This window comes from Macaca nemestrina, chromosome 15 (assembly GCF_043159975.1).
Source record: "Macaca nemestrina isolate mMacNem1 chromosome 15, mMacNem.hap1, whole genome shotgun sequence".
In the NCBI taxonomy this organism is placed as follows: Eukaryota; Metazoa; Chordata; class Mammalia; order Primates; family Cercopithecidae; genus Macaca; species Macaca nemestrina.
The window spans coordinates 16,828,992-16,842,499 of NC_092139.1; the positions used below are offsets into that span (position 1 = coordinate 16,828,992).

Genomic DNA, 13,508 nt, shown 5'->3' on the forward strand with positions numbered 1-13,508 from the left:
GTTCCTGCCATGCATCAAGAATTCTGCTAGACTGTGTGATCCGGAAGCGAGCAAAATGCAGATCTTATCGCTGTCGAGATGACAGAGTAATGTATCCACTAAATCAGTAACTCTAATTTAATAAAGGCTTTGTGCTAAATAGGAGATAAGTTCACATTGGACACAGGCAAAGACTGGCAAACGCCTTCATTTCCTAAAAGTTACATGCTGCATGGGGCACAGGGGTGCTCAAGGAGACAGTGGGCTTGGGTCGCCTATAAGAATCGTGGCGATGAGCACTGACCCTAGACTCAGACCTCTCAGGCAGAAGCCAGCTCTGCTCCTACTCACCGTGAATGTGCTTAGAACATTAGAACGCTCTGGCCTCAGTTTCCGAATCTCTAAAAACCAGACACTGATACCTAATTCATTGTGGAGAGACGGTGCCTATAGAGAGCTCCTGTGAGGTGTGCCTGGGCCCAGAGGTCGAGTGGATGGCTGTCACTATTGGAGGGTCACAGCAGGTTTTGGTTCCCACTGGATCCACTGAGAACTCTGTCCTTCACTACAGCCGGCAAGACTGTCTTCAGTACAAGCACCATCCTGTCTCAGGAACATGACGTTGCATCCAGACGTGGTACCAAGCTGTGTGCCTGCCAATCTAGCAGAGGCTTCCAAGCCATCAAGCCCAAATGTGTACCCCGCCATGCTCCTTGTGCACTGAGCCATCCCTACACAGTGCGGGAGACAACTTAGTATGGGGCCACGGTAGGGGTTAACCTGGCTGCTCTCTGGCTGGTTACAGTCTGCCAAAGCAATAAGCAGCAGTGGGAAGTTAAATAAACATCACGACGTAATTAAGTTGCTATGGCAGTAAATCTTAGTGACTCAGGTTCAGAAAAGGAGTGGCTCTCAACCAGAGGCAATTTTTCCCTCCAGGTACACTTGCTAATGTCTGGACACAGTTTTGGTTGTCACGACTAGGTAAGGGCGTAACTGGCATTTACTGAATAGAGGCCAGAGATGCTGCTAGGCATCCTACAATATGCAGGAGAGTCCCACAGGAGAGATTGCCCAGCCCAAAAGGTCAATAATGCTGAGGTTCAGAAACCTCGACACAGCAGCGCAGCAGCAATGGCTGGTGCTTGTTGGAGGAGGAGGGTGGCTTAACTAGAGTCTTGAAGGACCATGAAAGTCAGAAGAGCAGGCAGGAGAGGGAAACCTTCCAGGAGGGGTCCCAGCACAAGCAAGGATGGGAGGGAAGGATGTTTGAGGGGCAGTGAGCAGGCTGGCTCGGCTGGAGGGGCGTTTGTGCAGGTGATACGTGGAGGGCATGTGGGGTTTGCTCTCCCATCCTAAGCAAATCCTTGGGCTTCCGCTGAGAAGCTCCCCATCCCTGTCCATGTGGTGAGGAGGGACTTTCAGTCAAATGACAATACCCTCCCCGAGTCCAGGGGGTAACATGTAGCCAAGACAGGACCGTCCTGTCCTCCTGTGGGGACCTGAATCGTGAACAGTGACACATGAGTGAATTCACCATCATGGCCACACAGAGGACCCAGGAGCTGCCCTGATGCCCCCAAGCTCCCTGAATCTGGCTCCTCATGTTTAATTTTCCTACATACTTACCCCATTTCTTCCCATAAATGTCTTCAAAAAATTAAATCAAGGAAACCAGAGTTGGTTTCCGTTGCTTGCACTCAAAGTTGGATGGGGGTCTGTGGCTTGGGTCTTCCTCTGCCTTCCTGCCACATATCTTCTAGTGCCTGAACCCTGACTGTGGGGACGGTGGAGTCTGCCGAGCAGATAAACAGTCCACTGAATTATAGGACTGTGGTGTGTTGTGCACTGATGTCTGCAAGACACACACACACACACACACACGCACACACACACACACATACAGGAGAGAGGACACAGGGACAGCCAGGTTCACGGCAGCCACTAGCAGCCACTCTCCTTTCTTCCTTGGTAACAGAGCCACACTTCTGCTCACCCCTCCAGTAGAAAACAATGTGCTGGGCCAGGTGTGGTGGCTCACGCCTCTTAATCCCAGCACTTTGAGGGGCGGAGGCGGCCGGATCATGAGCTCAGGAGATCGAGACCATCCTGGGTAACACGGCTGGGCTCAGTGACTCAGGCCTGTAATCTCACCACTTTGGGAGGCCAAGGCGGGCGGAACACGAGGTCAAGAGATGGAGACCATCCTGGCCAACAAGGTGAAACCCCGTCTCTACTAAAAATACAAAAATTAGCTGGGTGTGATGGCAGGCGCCTGTAGTCCCAGCTACTCGGGAGGCTGAGGCAGGAGAATGGCGTGAACCGGGAAGGCAGAGCTCGCAGTGAGCTGAGATCGCACCACTGCACTCCAGCCTGGGTGATAGAGCAAGACTCCATCTCAAAAAAAAAAAAAAAAAAAAAGAAAGAAAAGAAAAGAAAAAAAAAGAAAACAATGTGCTGAAGGAAGGTGGCCCTGCTTCAGCCCTAAGCAGAGCAACATGATTGGTCAGTGGTTCAAGGCCAAGCACAGTAATCCTCTCCCCTTTGCTTGTGATTGGTTTGACAATAAGCCTGTCATCCAGTTCTATTAATAGCTAATGGGACCTAAGGGACATTTACAAGAGCCTTCTGGGAAGATTTCCCAAGCCACACAGGAGAAAAATCTCCCAGCTCTCCTTCCTTTCCTCTGTTTTGGACACAGGCTGGTGATGCTGGAGCAATGGCAGCCACCGGAAACCCCAAGGCGAAGGCCAGAGAATCCCAAATCCCTCTTAGAACTGGAGAGTAAGCCAAGTTGGAGTTGCCTTTTCTGGACTTCTTGTTAAGTGAGTTTAAAAAACAAAATGCCTCTGTAATTTAAGCCAGTGCTTCTAGAACTTCAATGTTCAATTGCCTTTTCAACAAATAGTGTCAGAAAAAAATTTGTCCATAGACAAAAAAATCGATCACACCCTAACTGTCATACATTATACAAAAATTAACTCAAAAATGGATTTTGGACTCATAATGTAACACGTAAAACTATAAAACTTTAAAAAAATAATACTTAGGAGAAAATCTTCAGGACTCTGGGCTAGAAAAAGAGTTCTTAGACTTGACACAGAAAACACAATGCACAAAAGGAAAAATTGATCAATTGGACCTCAATGAAATTTAAAACTTTTGCACTGCAAAAGGCCTTATGAAGAGGATGAAAAGACAAGCTACATACTGGGAGAAAATATTTTCAAACCACTTATCCCACAAAGGATTTAATACCTAGAATAATATAAGGAAGTATTAAAACTCAACAGTAAAAAAAAAAAATCCATTTAGGAAATGGGCAAAAGACATGAACAGCTATTTCACCAGTGGTGATATATGAATGGCAAGCAAGTACACAAAAACATGTTCAACATCATTATCCATAAGGAAAATGCAAATTAAAATCACTAAATACCCACATGAAAGTGGCTAAAATAAAAAATAGTGATAACAGTAAATGACGGCAAGGGTATAGAAAACTTGTATTGCTCATACAAAACACTGCTGATACACAGATGCTCTGGAAAACAGTTCAGCAGTTTCTTCCAAAAATTAGACATGTGCTTACCATATAACCCAGCATTTGCCCTCTTGGGCATTTGTCCCAGAGAAATGAAAACTTGTATTCAGACAAAAATTTATATACGAATAATCCTAGCAACTTTGCTGATAATAGCGAAAACTTGGAAAACAACCCAAATGTACTTTAATGAATGAGTTAAATAAACTGGTGCGTCTCTACTATGAAATACTATTCTGCAATGAAAAGGGGCAAACTATTAATACCTGTGACGGCAAGATGGCTCTCCAGAGAATTAAGCTCAGTGAAAAAAACCGATCTCAAAAGGTTATGCACCATATGATCTCACTTAGATATCTTTATTTATTTTATTATTTATTTATTTATTTATTTATTTATTTATTTATTTGAGGCTGAATCTTCTTCTATAGCCCAGGCTGGAGTTCAGTGGCGCAATCTCGGCTCACTGCAACCTCCACCTCCCAGGTTCAAGCAATTCTCCTGCCTCAGCCTCCCAAGTAGCTGGAATTGCAGGCGCCCACCACCACGCCTGGCTAATTTTTTTGTATTTTTAGTAGAGACGGGGTTTCACCATGTTAACCAGGATGGTCTCAATCTCCTGACCTCATGATCTACCCGCCTCGGCCTCCCAAAGTGCTGGGATTATAGGCATGAGCCACCACGCCCGGCCAGAACTGTTTTGAATCTTAATGGTGGTGGTCACACAAATCTAAACATATAATAAACTTTCAAATAACTAAACACACACTAATTAGTGCATATGAAACTGGTGCAACCTGGGGCAGATAGATGGATTGTATCAGAGTCAATATTCTGCTTGTGAAACTTTACTATAATTAGGAAGATGGTATTACTGGGAGGAAATGAGTGAAGTGCAGGTGAGATTTTCCGTATTTCTTACCATCACGTGTGAATCTAAAATTAACCAAATTGCACTAAATTTTTTGTGGATCCATGAATTAATGTGGGAAACCCATTTCCTGAACTGCACAAAGGCAATTAAACAAAATATATTACACATTAGAAATCAGTTCCTTTTGGTACTGTGATTTTTTTCAAACAGGAAAACGTAGCGGGGGTGGGGGTTGGGGAGGCTTTGGAATTAATATATAATTAGATTGTTAGCCAGGTAGAAAGCTGAAACAAAATAAACTTGACTCTAAGTAATTAAAAATTTTAATGTGCATATGAATCACCTGGGTAATCTTGTTTAAAAAAGAAAAGCAGATTCTGATTCAGTAAGCCTTGAGTATTACCTTGAGTATTCTGTGTTTCTAATGAACTGATATTGCTGGTTCATGGACCCCATTTTAGGTAGCAATAAAATAAGCCACTTTTAGTTGCATATTCCGTTAGTTGCTGCCAAAAGCATCCTCTTTTGACCATTTGCATATTAGCCCCACCCACTGGATGGAGCCCAGAGTCTTATCTTCCCACCAATCAGATTCACCCTCCACCTGTGGGAGGAGCCAAGAGACAAGTATGTGGGGAGAAGACGGTCCTTTTTCCAAAAGGCAAGAGCGCTTCCTTGTGTTGTGAGCCTGGGTGAGAGAGAGACCGAGGAGGATGGAGGTAGAGCAGATGGCAGGGACAGATGCTGATTTGGGGATGTCTGGGTCTTTGGTTGCCTCTTTATGGTCTGTTTATGAAACCCAGACGCCCTTTCAGTGAGAAGCAATTCTGCCATGTTTATTTTCTGCGGGGGAAGAAGCCACAAAACCCAAATATTTATATCCGTTGTGCAGTCTTCTCCAGTTTCCAGGCACGTCTTCCTTTTCTATATCTTGGAGAACATTTCAAGCCTCCTGGAATTTTTCTTCAAGAAGGGGCTTCAGGGCCACTGCTGCAGGGTGACTCACTGAGCCGCCAGGAGGCCTGGGCTTCCTTCCTGGAAATCAGGGATCCCATGTGGGCCTCTCAGACCCAGCTCTCCTGTGAAGTTGAGAGCTTCCAGCCGGTCTTCTAGGGAGGTCAAGAGGTGGCGGGAATATTGGAAATGGCTCTGCCCCTCACATGCTGTGTGTCCTTGAGTGAATGATCTGGCCTCTGAACACCAGTTTCTTCCCCTGCGAAAGGTGGGAGTTGCAGCAGGTGATTTCTTAGGATCCTGCCTGCTCTAAGTGTTTCATGGTCTCCAAATTCTCATCAACAGGACTTAGCTCAGGTCTGTGCTCTCCATCTTGGCTGCATATTTGAGTCACCTGAGGGACGCTAAAGATTCCAAACCCAGATGTTCTGATCTGATAGATCTGGGGTCCAATGTGGGCGTCAGGAATCTTTAAAACTTCCCAGATGTCCGTAACATACAGCCAGGATTGAAAGCCACTGGGCTACACCTGATTTTACAGAAGAGGAAACTGGGCTCCCATCTCTGGTCAGCAGGTCAGCCTCAGGTGGAATCCAGTGAATCCCAATTGCAGGTGTGGGACCTCACAGCCACCCTCTGCCAAGGACCTGGGGAACATTGCACCTTTCCATTCTTCAACAATCTTCTCCTCCATCTCTTTCCTTCTCTGCCCCATCCCTCTCTCCAATGAGCTAAATCTTTCTCAAGTAGCTCCTGCCCCTGTCCTGTGAAAGTCCCTGCCAGGAGGAGTGGCCACACCTGTTTACCTCCTTGAACTAGGAAGGAAGGAGGGAAATACAGGCAGAGATATGCAGAACTCAGGGTCTCCCACGTCACTCTGCCTCCCACCCAAAGCACCTTGCTCCAGGTTTGTCATAGGACAAGGGGAAGCTGCTGTGAGGACACTGAGGGTGATGGGAAAGTTCAAAAAGGAAGAGGAGAGAAATAGCACATCTGTATTTAGACATTATCCCTGGATGCTTCTTTGCATGTTGGGAAAGGCTCACTACAATCTAGTCATGTTTAGCCCTTTAGGAACCCCGGGGTAGTGAGTCCCGGGCCAGCCCTGGGGGCTTTTCTCCCACCCCCTTTTCAAAGTCATGTTGACCTTGGAACGTCTCCTGCCCCAGGAGAGCGCTGCAGCAGCCACAGACAGCATGAGATGCTTCTCTACGTGGGCCCAGCTTCACTCTTCTGTGCTCCTGATGATGGAGGACAGAAAGTGGCTCTTCCTTTCTGGCAAGCATTTCCAGTCTCTGAAGACTCTCTGGGGAAAGAGCACCAAGGGGGAGAGGCTTCCTAAGTCCCTTCACTGGGGGCTTATCTGTGGCCGACGTTCCTGGGGAGACATACATTTCATCAGTCACTTTCCATCTCACGCCACTCTCCCTCTTCCTCTCTGCAAGCTTACATTGCAGCCCCATGGAATTACACACAGCGCCTTGCATATGCCAAGGTTCTTCCACCTCTAGTCATGCTGGTTCCTGTCCTGGAACCCCCTTCCTAACTCGATCCTGCTGAGCAGCCTGGGATCTGTGTACGGGACGCCCCTCAGAGTCACCCAGACACAGGGGAAGCTGGGGTTTTATTCCCCACCCCTCAGTCACAGGTGCAGGCCTGCTGCTGGGGCACTCGCCCCCCAGCATCTCCAATGCCAGGCAGCCCAGAGAGCCACTCTCCTGTCCAAAGAACCCTTAGAGAACATTCCCAGGAGGAGCGAATGTCCACCCTGTGTGGCGTCCTCCTGGGGCGCTCCTTCTGGGGGGGACCCCAGCCCCTCCTGCCCTTCCACCCAGAATCCTCCTGTCTCATGGGTGAAAACTGGAGCCCAGGTTGGAGCTCTGCTGTGTCTCTCAGACTCTAGTGAGTGTCAGAATCCTCTGGAGGCCTTGTTAAAACTCCGATGGCCGGGCCCACCCTGAGGTTCTGATTCGGGAGATCTCAGCAGAGCCTGAGAGCTGGCTTTCCCAGCAGGGTCCCGGGGTGCTGATGCTGCTGCCCCTAGGACCAGCCCGAGAGCCCTGGCTCTCCACCGGAGCCTGCCCACCTGAATACAGTGACCACAGGCCACGGGTCACCCCTCACTGCTTCACTCCACGCCCTCTCCTGTGACCTCATCTCCTCCCACCTCCCTCTCGGCCACGCGGCTCTAGCCACACCCACCTCCCTGCCATTCCTCAGCCAGGATCACCAAGGTCTCTCCTGCCCCGGGGCCTGTGCACCTGCTGTGCCTCTGCTTAGGGTGCTTTTCCCAGGACTCGCTCGCCTCCTCAGAGAGGCCTCCTGACCCCTGACACGGCCTTGCCCTTCACCTCTATCGTCCTTTAGAACAGCCCCCACCTCCCGCACATCAAGCAGTTGCCAGTTAAACTGCTACTGCTTGTCCTCCAGACTCGAAAGTAACCTCGCAGTGGGCGGTGGGCAGGGGGCATTGTTTTGTTCCCTGCCCTGTCCTGGCACCCAGAGCAGTGCCTGGCAGGGGTGGGTGTTCAGTACACACCTGTAAACAAGTGACTCCAATGCAGGGACCGTTCTCTCTGATCTCTAAATCCACCTTTCTTATGTGGTAGTAACAATATTGAATGTTGTTCCATACATCATCCATTTTCTTTTCTGACTTTTAGATCATAGTGCCTTACAGAACAACTGGGCAAAAAATGGACTTTCAGACACGGCAGGTGCCCAGGTCCAGGCCCCACCCTTTGGTCCTGCAGGGACTGCACTCATTTATTTTTCTCTTTTCCAGCTCTCCACATGCCAACAGCTCCCTGGCTTTAATTTTCATCCATTTAAGTTGAAAAAAAATCAAAACAAATGAAACGCACTTAAGAGAAAGCCTTGAGGAGTTAGCGGGCCACCTGAAGTGAATGGACTCCTTTCAAGGAGTTCTCATTTGTTGTTATTAATTATTTATTGGGCTCTGATATGTTCCTGGCGCCACCAAGACGGAGAGGAGACAGGGTCCCTGCCCTGGGGCATCCCAAAGAAGAAGGGAGAGTTTGTGAAATGAAAAAATGTCCCATATGATAAGACATTTACACGTCACACCGCAAGGCTGCTCTATGCTTTTATTATGTTTTTACTTTTAAGGATGTTCATTTATTTTCTGATTTAAAAAATTAATTGAAAAGTTTATAAAATATTCCTAGAAAATAGAGAAAAAATAAAATCTAACTCCAGTGTTTTTAATGCACATATAAAATCTATTTGGTTTATAAAATTAGGATTTATTCTAAATGTTTAATTTAGTTAGTTTAGAAGTTTTGTTAATTTACTCATCAGATTCTGCCTTGAGTTTTATTCACATTATACCATGTACATTTCTTTAGGCCATCAATCAGTCTTCAAAAGCATAAATTTCATTAGTTACAATGTATTTCATATAGATATACGATAACTGCCTTCAACAATCTTCTATTTCTGGGCAATAAATTTTTTTTCTTGTTTTTCTTTTGGTTATTATAATATTGCTTGAATATACTTAGTTTAGAAAGCCTTGACTCATCGTTGTTATCATTTCAGTTTATAATCAGGAAGAGGGAAAGCCTAACTCTAAGGCTGAAACTAAATCCTAAAGCTAGTTACAGAGTCTCTCTGAGCTTTGCTGTCGTCTTCTGTCCTGTGGTAAGAATAATACTGAGGTCCTAGGGAGCTGTGAACCATATGCTGTGAGAGAACACAGCTGAGCAGCCCAGCCAGAGCGCCCTGGGGAAGCCATTGGAGGTCAGCAGCTCCCGTCCCCTTCCCTCTTGACTCCTAAGAGTCTGAGACAGAACTTTGCCCTCCCTTCTTCCTGTCCAAAAGACATACAATGATAATGATGCTGATGGTTATTTAGTAAGAAACTTCCCAACAGTCGTCAGGAGGGGACACAGTTGCATTCTCTCCAGCGAAGATGTCAGGGTGGACAGAAATATCACTGTGATCCAAAGAGGACACAAACACTCCTGCTATTTTATTGTCACCAGGGAAAGACCAGCTCTAGGTCTGACGAATGTTTAGTGACAGTTAGTTTGCAAAAGTCAAAAAGAAACTGACATAATGATAGCCAAACAGGCTTTCTCTGCATTAGAAGAGCTCAGTGGACCCTTGCATGTCTGATTAGAGAAAAACAAAACAAACAAGGAAGAGCTCCTCCAATGCACAGAGGTGCTGCTCCATTGAACTAGACCAGAAGAACTTGGGCCTGCCCCTTGGGAACAGGGGCCAACATGACATGGTGGGCAAGGACCCATTATCTGACATGAAGATGCCCTGAGGGCATTGGAAAGCACAGTGAGTCAGGAGAAGATGGCCCTGAGGGCAGGTGCATTCGGGTGCTAGTGAGCGCTGCAGCATGTTGGGTCTCTAGTTTTGTATCAGTCAGCTACTCTCACAATCATGCTGTGTAACAAAACACCCCCAAACTCAGTTACAAACAGTAGTATTTATTTCTCATTCTCATGTCCACAGGTCTGATGGGGTTCATCACATCTGAGCCAGGACTGGCTTTTCTTGGCTGCAAGCTGAAAGCTGGGTCCCGGTCTGCTATACTGAGGGTCTCCCATCTTCCTTGGACCAGTGACAACCAGAGGCCTATGTCTCTCATAATGGAAGGCAGGAGAACAAGCAGGCAAGACCAGCTGTGCTAGCATATGCTGCCCCTCTGCCCACATCACACCTGCTAATGTCCCATTGGCTAAAGCAAGTCACACAAGCAAACCTGACATCAACAGGACAAGGAAACAGACTCCACCTCTAGAGGCACAAACTACAAAGTCACATGACACAGGGCATGGATTCAGGGAAGGAAGATGGAGAATGACAATAATGACCCTCAATAACACAACCTCCCACAGGTTTCCAAATCCCCATCCCAGGCATATTTCCAAGGAAATGGAATCATGGGTTCAGGGTTTTAGAGCAAGCAATTTCTGCTCGCCCAGCTTAGTTTCCACACCCTTAACACAGGGGCAATGATGTGGCATCAAATTGTATCTTAGAACTTTGTGATGACGTTTAAACAACTAAATGCCGAAAAAGTACTTAGGTCAGGGCCGGGTAGGAGGGGCAGAAGCCAATGGTAACAAGTAGCATCATTGTTAACCTGCAAAGTTCTGGGAATTTCCTTGAAAGTCTGATTAGAGAATCATGTCCTCAACAATTAACATTTCTTTTGTTTCTGTTTGTTTGTCTGTTTGAATCTAAGAAAATACTAATTGTCCCAGGATAGAATATTTATCTGATGAGCATATAGAAGTTAAGGGCTCCTTGGAGTCACAGTGCTGGGTTTGGGTCTCACCCCTCCTCCTACCTGCCTCTCTCAGCCTCGGTTCCTCATCTGTAGAATGGGTACATTCCCAACCTCATGTGTCTGTGGCAGTCAGGGTTAAATGGGCTAATGACTCTAAAGTGCCCCGCGCAGGCCTGGCAGGTGCTGAGCAACCTTGGGCCATAGCAGGAGCACTGACTTGGGAGTCAAGAGCTGGGACCTCCGGTCCTATTCCCCAGGGATCCAGGAGAAGTCCTTTGGCTTCCCTGAGCTTCGTCCACCCCACGTGCTAGTGAGGTGGCTGGACCAGTCAGGCCAAGGATGTCCCTGCGGCTGTCTAACTTCCCCTTACTCACTGCTCAGCAAAGGGCAGGCGCTGGGCCTGGTCAGGCTCCCACAAAGCCCAGGCGTGGCCGTGCTCAGCTCAGGGCGGGTGTGGGGGATGCGTTTCTGCCCTCAAGGGACTGAGCTCCAGTTTCTTTCTTCACTGAGCCCTTTACTCTCTGCCTGTGGGTGGTTATTTAAGACATCTCCCACCTGCAGGGGCCTCTTAGAGAACAAACAGGGGATCGTTCCTTCAGCTGCGGCGCAGGCTTTACTGGACTTGTTCCTGCCTCAAGTGGCCAGATCCTCCCTGAATGGAGTCTCCCCACAGGCCCCACACCCAGAGAGGGGCAGCCAGAAGCCTCCGAGGCTCTGCCCAGCTCGCCCTGAATGTGCTCCCCGCCCTGAGTGGAGCGCTCACAGCTCCCCACATCAAGGTTCTGTCTCCCCAAGGATCTTCCTCTTAAAAACCCTTCTTCTCCCAGATCCCACAAACCAACGTTATAAAAAACACAAACACCCAATAAACACACACAAATAATATCCAAAAAGAAGAACTCGTATAACCACTTTAAACTATAAAACATGTCTGCCGGGATTTGTGGGAGATCATGGATCACAGCCTCCCCCTGCTCCTGGTTCAGCACCGTGAGAAATGGAAGCAGGGTTCACCCGGTGGACGGGAAAGCATCAGCTGCTGGTGATGCTCATGAGGCTGGGGTCAGGGGAAGCCCCCTCGACCGCGGACACAAACAGGCGTCCTGACATGACTTCCATGAGCAGAAGCGGCCAGACAGAGCTGGAAAGCTGACCTCACAAGGCTGAGGACCAGCCTTGAGCTCTGCCTGACTGCAGAGAAGGAAAGTTCTCTCCCTGCAACCTCAAATCTTCCAGGTAAGAACCGAACGAAATCCGGCCTTTGTGTTCTCTCCACCATCTCCCAGCTCACCCACCCAGCAGCTCAGCACCTGTGAAATCCGTCTCCCGATGCACACTTGCTAACCGGGTGGGTGTGAGCACGACGATGGGAAACAGCGGGAGTCCCCTGAGTGCAGACTCTTGAGTGAACCTGCCTGAAGAGTGGCATCTAACGCACACGCTGTGGTCAACTCCACTCCACTCTGGGTCCCAGGAATAGGAGCAAATGTGTATTTAGCTTGCAGGGCAGGTGTTTCATCCACATTATTGCAGGAACAGATGAATTTAACTAAAAGAACACCACAGTGAGCACCTCTTCCAGAGATGCCTCCCTCTAGGAACATGACACCGAGATGATCAAGGTTCTAAAAGGGCGATCGAATTACTCTCTGAAAATGAAACTGCTCAGACAGAATGATAATTAAATTAATAACAACGAAGACAATGCCCAGATTTCATCTCAGCTCACAGCCCTCCTGTGTGCTGTGTGATCGGGTTCTTGGGGATGACTCCAGATGCAGGGAAGAGTCAGGATTTATCCACAAGGGTGAGCTGACTGTCAGCATGAGGGTCCCCTATAGTGGAGCTTGCCAAGGCCCGTGGGTCCCAGGGGACCCGTTCCAGGGCTAACAGATGAAGCATGGAAATGCTGTGTGGAGTGAGCTGAGCAGCCATTCTCAGGAGAAAACAGACAAATCCTCCTGCATCCTGGTGAACCAGCTTTGTGGCCTGTTTTATGTCATCTTTGCTGAGATCCAGTGAGTCACTCCTCCTGCTGGCTTTGTGATACTGACATTTCAGGCACTGGCGCAGATACACTGGCCTTCCTGGCTGGGATTCCACAGGTGGAGTGAGCAGTGCTGGCTTGGAGGAGCCGTGGCTGCACAGGGCCTGTGCTCTCAGCTGATCAGTGCCTGTCGTGATCCCAAAGGGCCCTCGCAGTACTGTTTGAAATTGCTCTTGCCATCTTTGGAACAGATTCCTCAGTACGTTTCAGACCCATTGTTGTGACTTTGGTTTCAATCCAGGGACACAGCTTGGCCAACGGACCGTCTCAACAACATCTATGATCGCTCTTTCCCACAGACAGCATCTCAGACACCGATGCTGAACGAGAAACAGCAGCCTGTCCCCAGGTGGCAGGAAATAGTCCATTTGAACGGCAATTTCATAAGTGGCAGATGATTTTTATTGTAATTTTCTGGTGAGCCAATTAAGTGGAGGCAGAGTCAGTTCTGAGGCATCAATGTCTTTAATAACTCGGGGAGACCAAGGCCGTGCTCAGCAGGAACACCAAGTCCATGGAAAACAGGCCCTGGGCCTGCTGATGTGCATAATTCCACGTTTGCCCCCCACGTAACCAGGATGGTAAATTACAGGTGTCAGATAATCACGCTCTGGAGTGGCTGCTTGAGGATGTGATCGACCAATTTAAGCTCCGTCTGACACATGATCAATAGGCCGTGATGCTACATAGAATTGCAGGCACAGTGTCCAAACCTGTAGAGCAGTGGCTCCCAGCTGGGGCAACTTTGCCCCCCAGAGGACATTTGGCAACATCTGGATACGTTTGCAATTGTCACAGCTGGGAGAGGGGGATGCTATTGGCATCTGGTGGGCGAGGC

At 48.2% G+C, this 13,508-nt stretch overlaps 2 long non-coding RNA genes across 2 annotated transcripts; one reads left to right on the plus strand and one right to left on the minus strand.

Annotated features, from left to right (window-relative positions):
• Positions 1–861: 861 nt before the first annotated feature.
• On the plus strand, positions 862–10,530 carry LOC139358814 (uncharacterized). The gene is made up of 3 exons (XR_011614314.1): positions 862–963; positions 2,681–2,804; positions 9,843–10,530. It is a non-coding gene; the product is annotated as an uncharacterized lncRNA (long non-coding RNA).
• LOC105470716 (uncharacterized) lies at positions 6,326–7,422 on the minus strand. The gene is made up of 2 exons (XR_980726.2): positions 7,119–7,422; positions 6,326–6,657 (listed from the first exon to the last, which is right to left on the minus strand). It is a non-coding gene; the product is annotated as an uncharacterized lncRNA (long non-coding RNA).
• Positions 10,531–13,508: the final 2,978 nt, after the last annotated feature.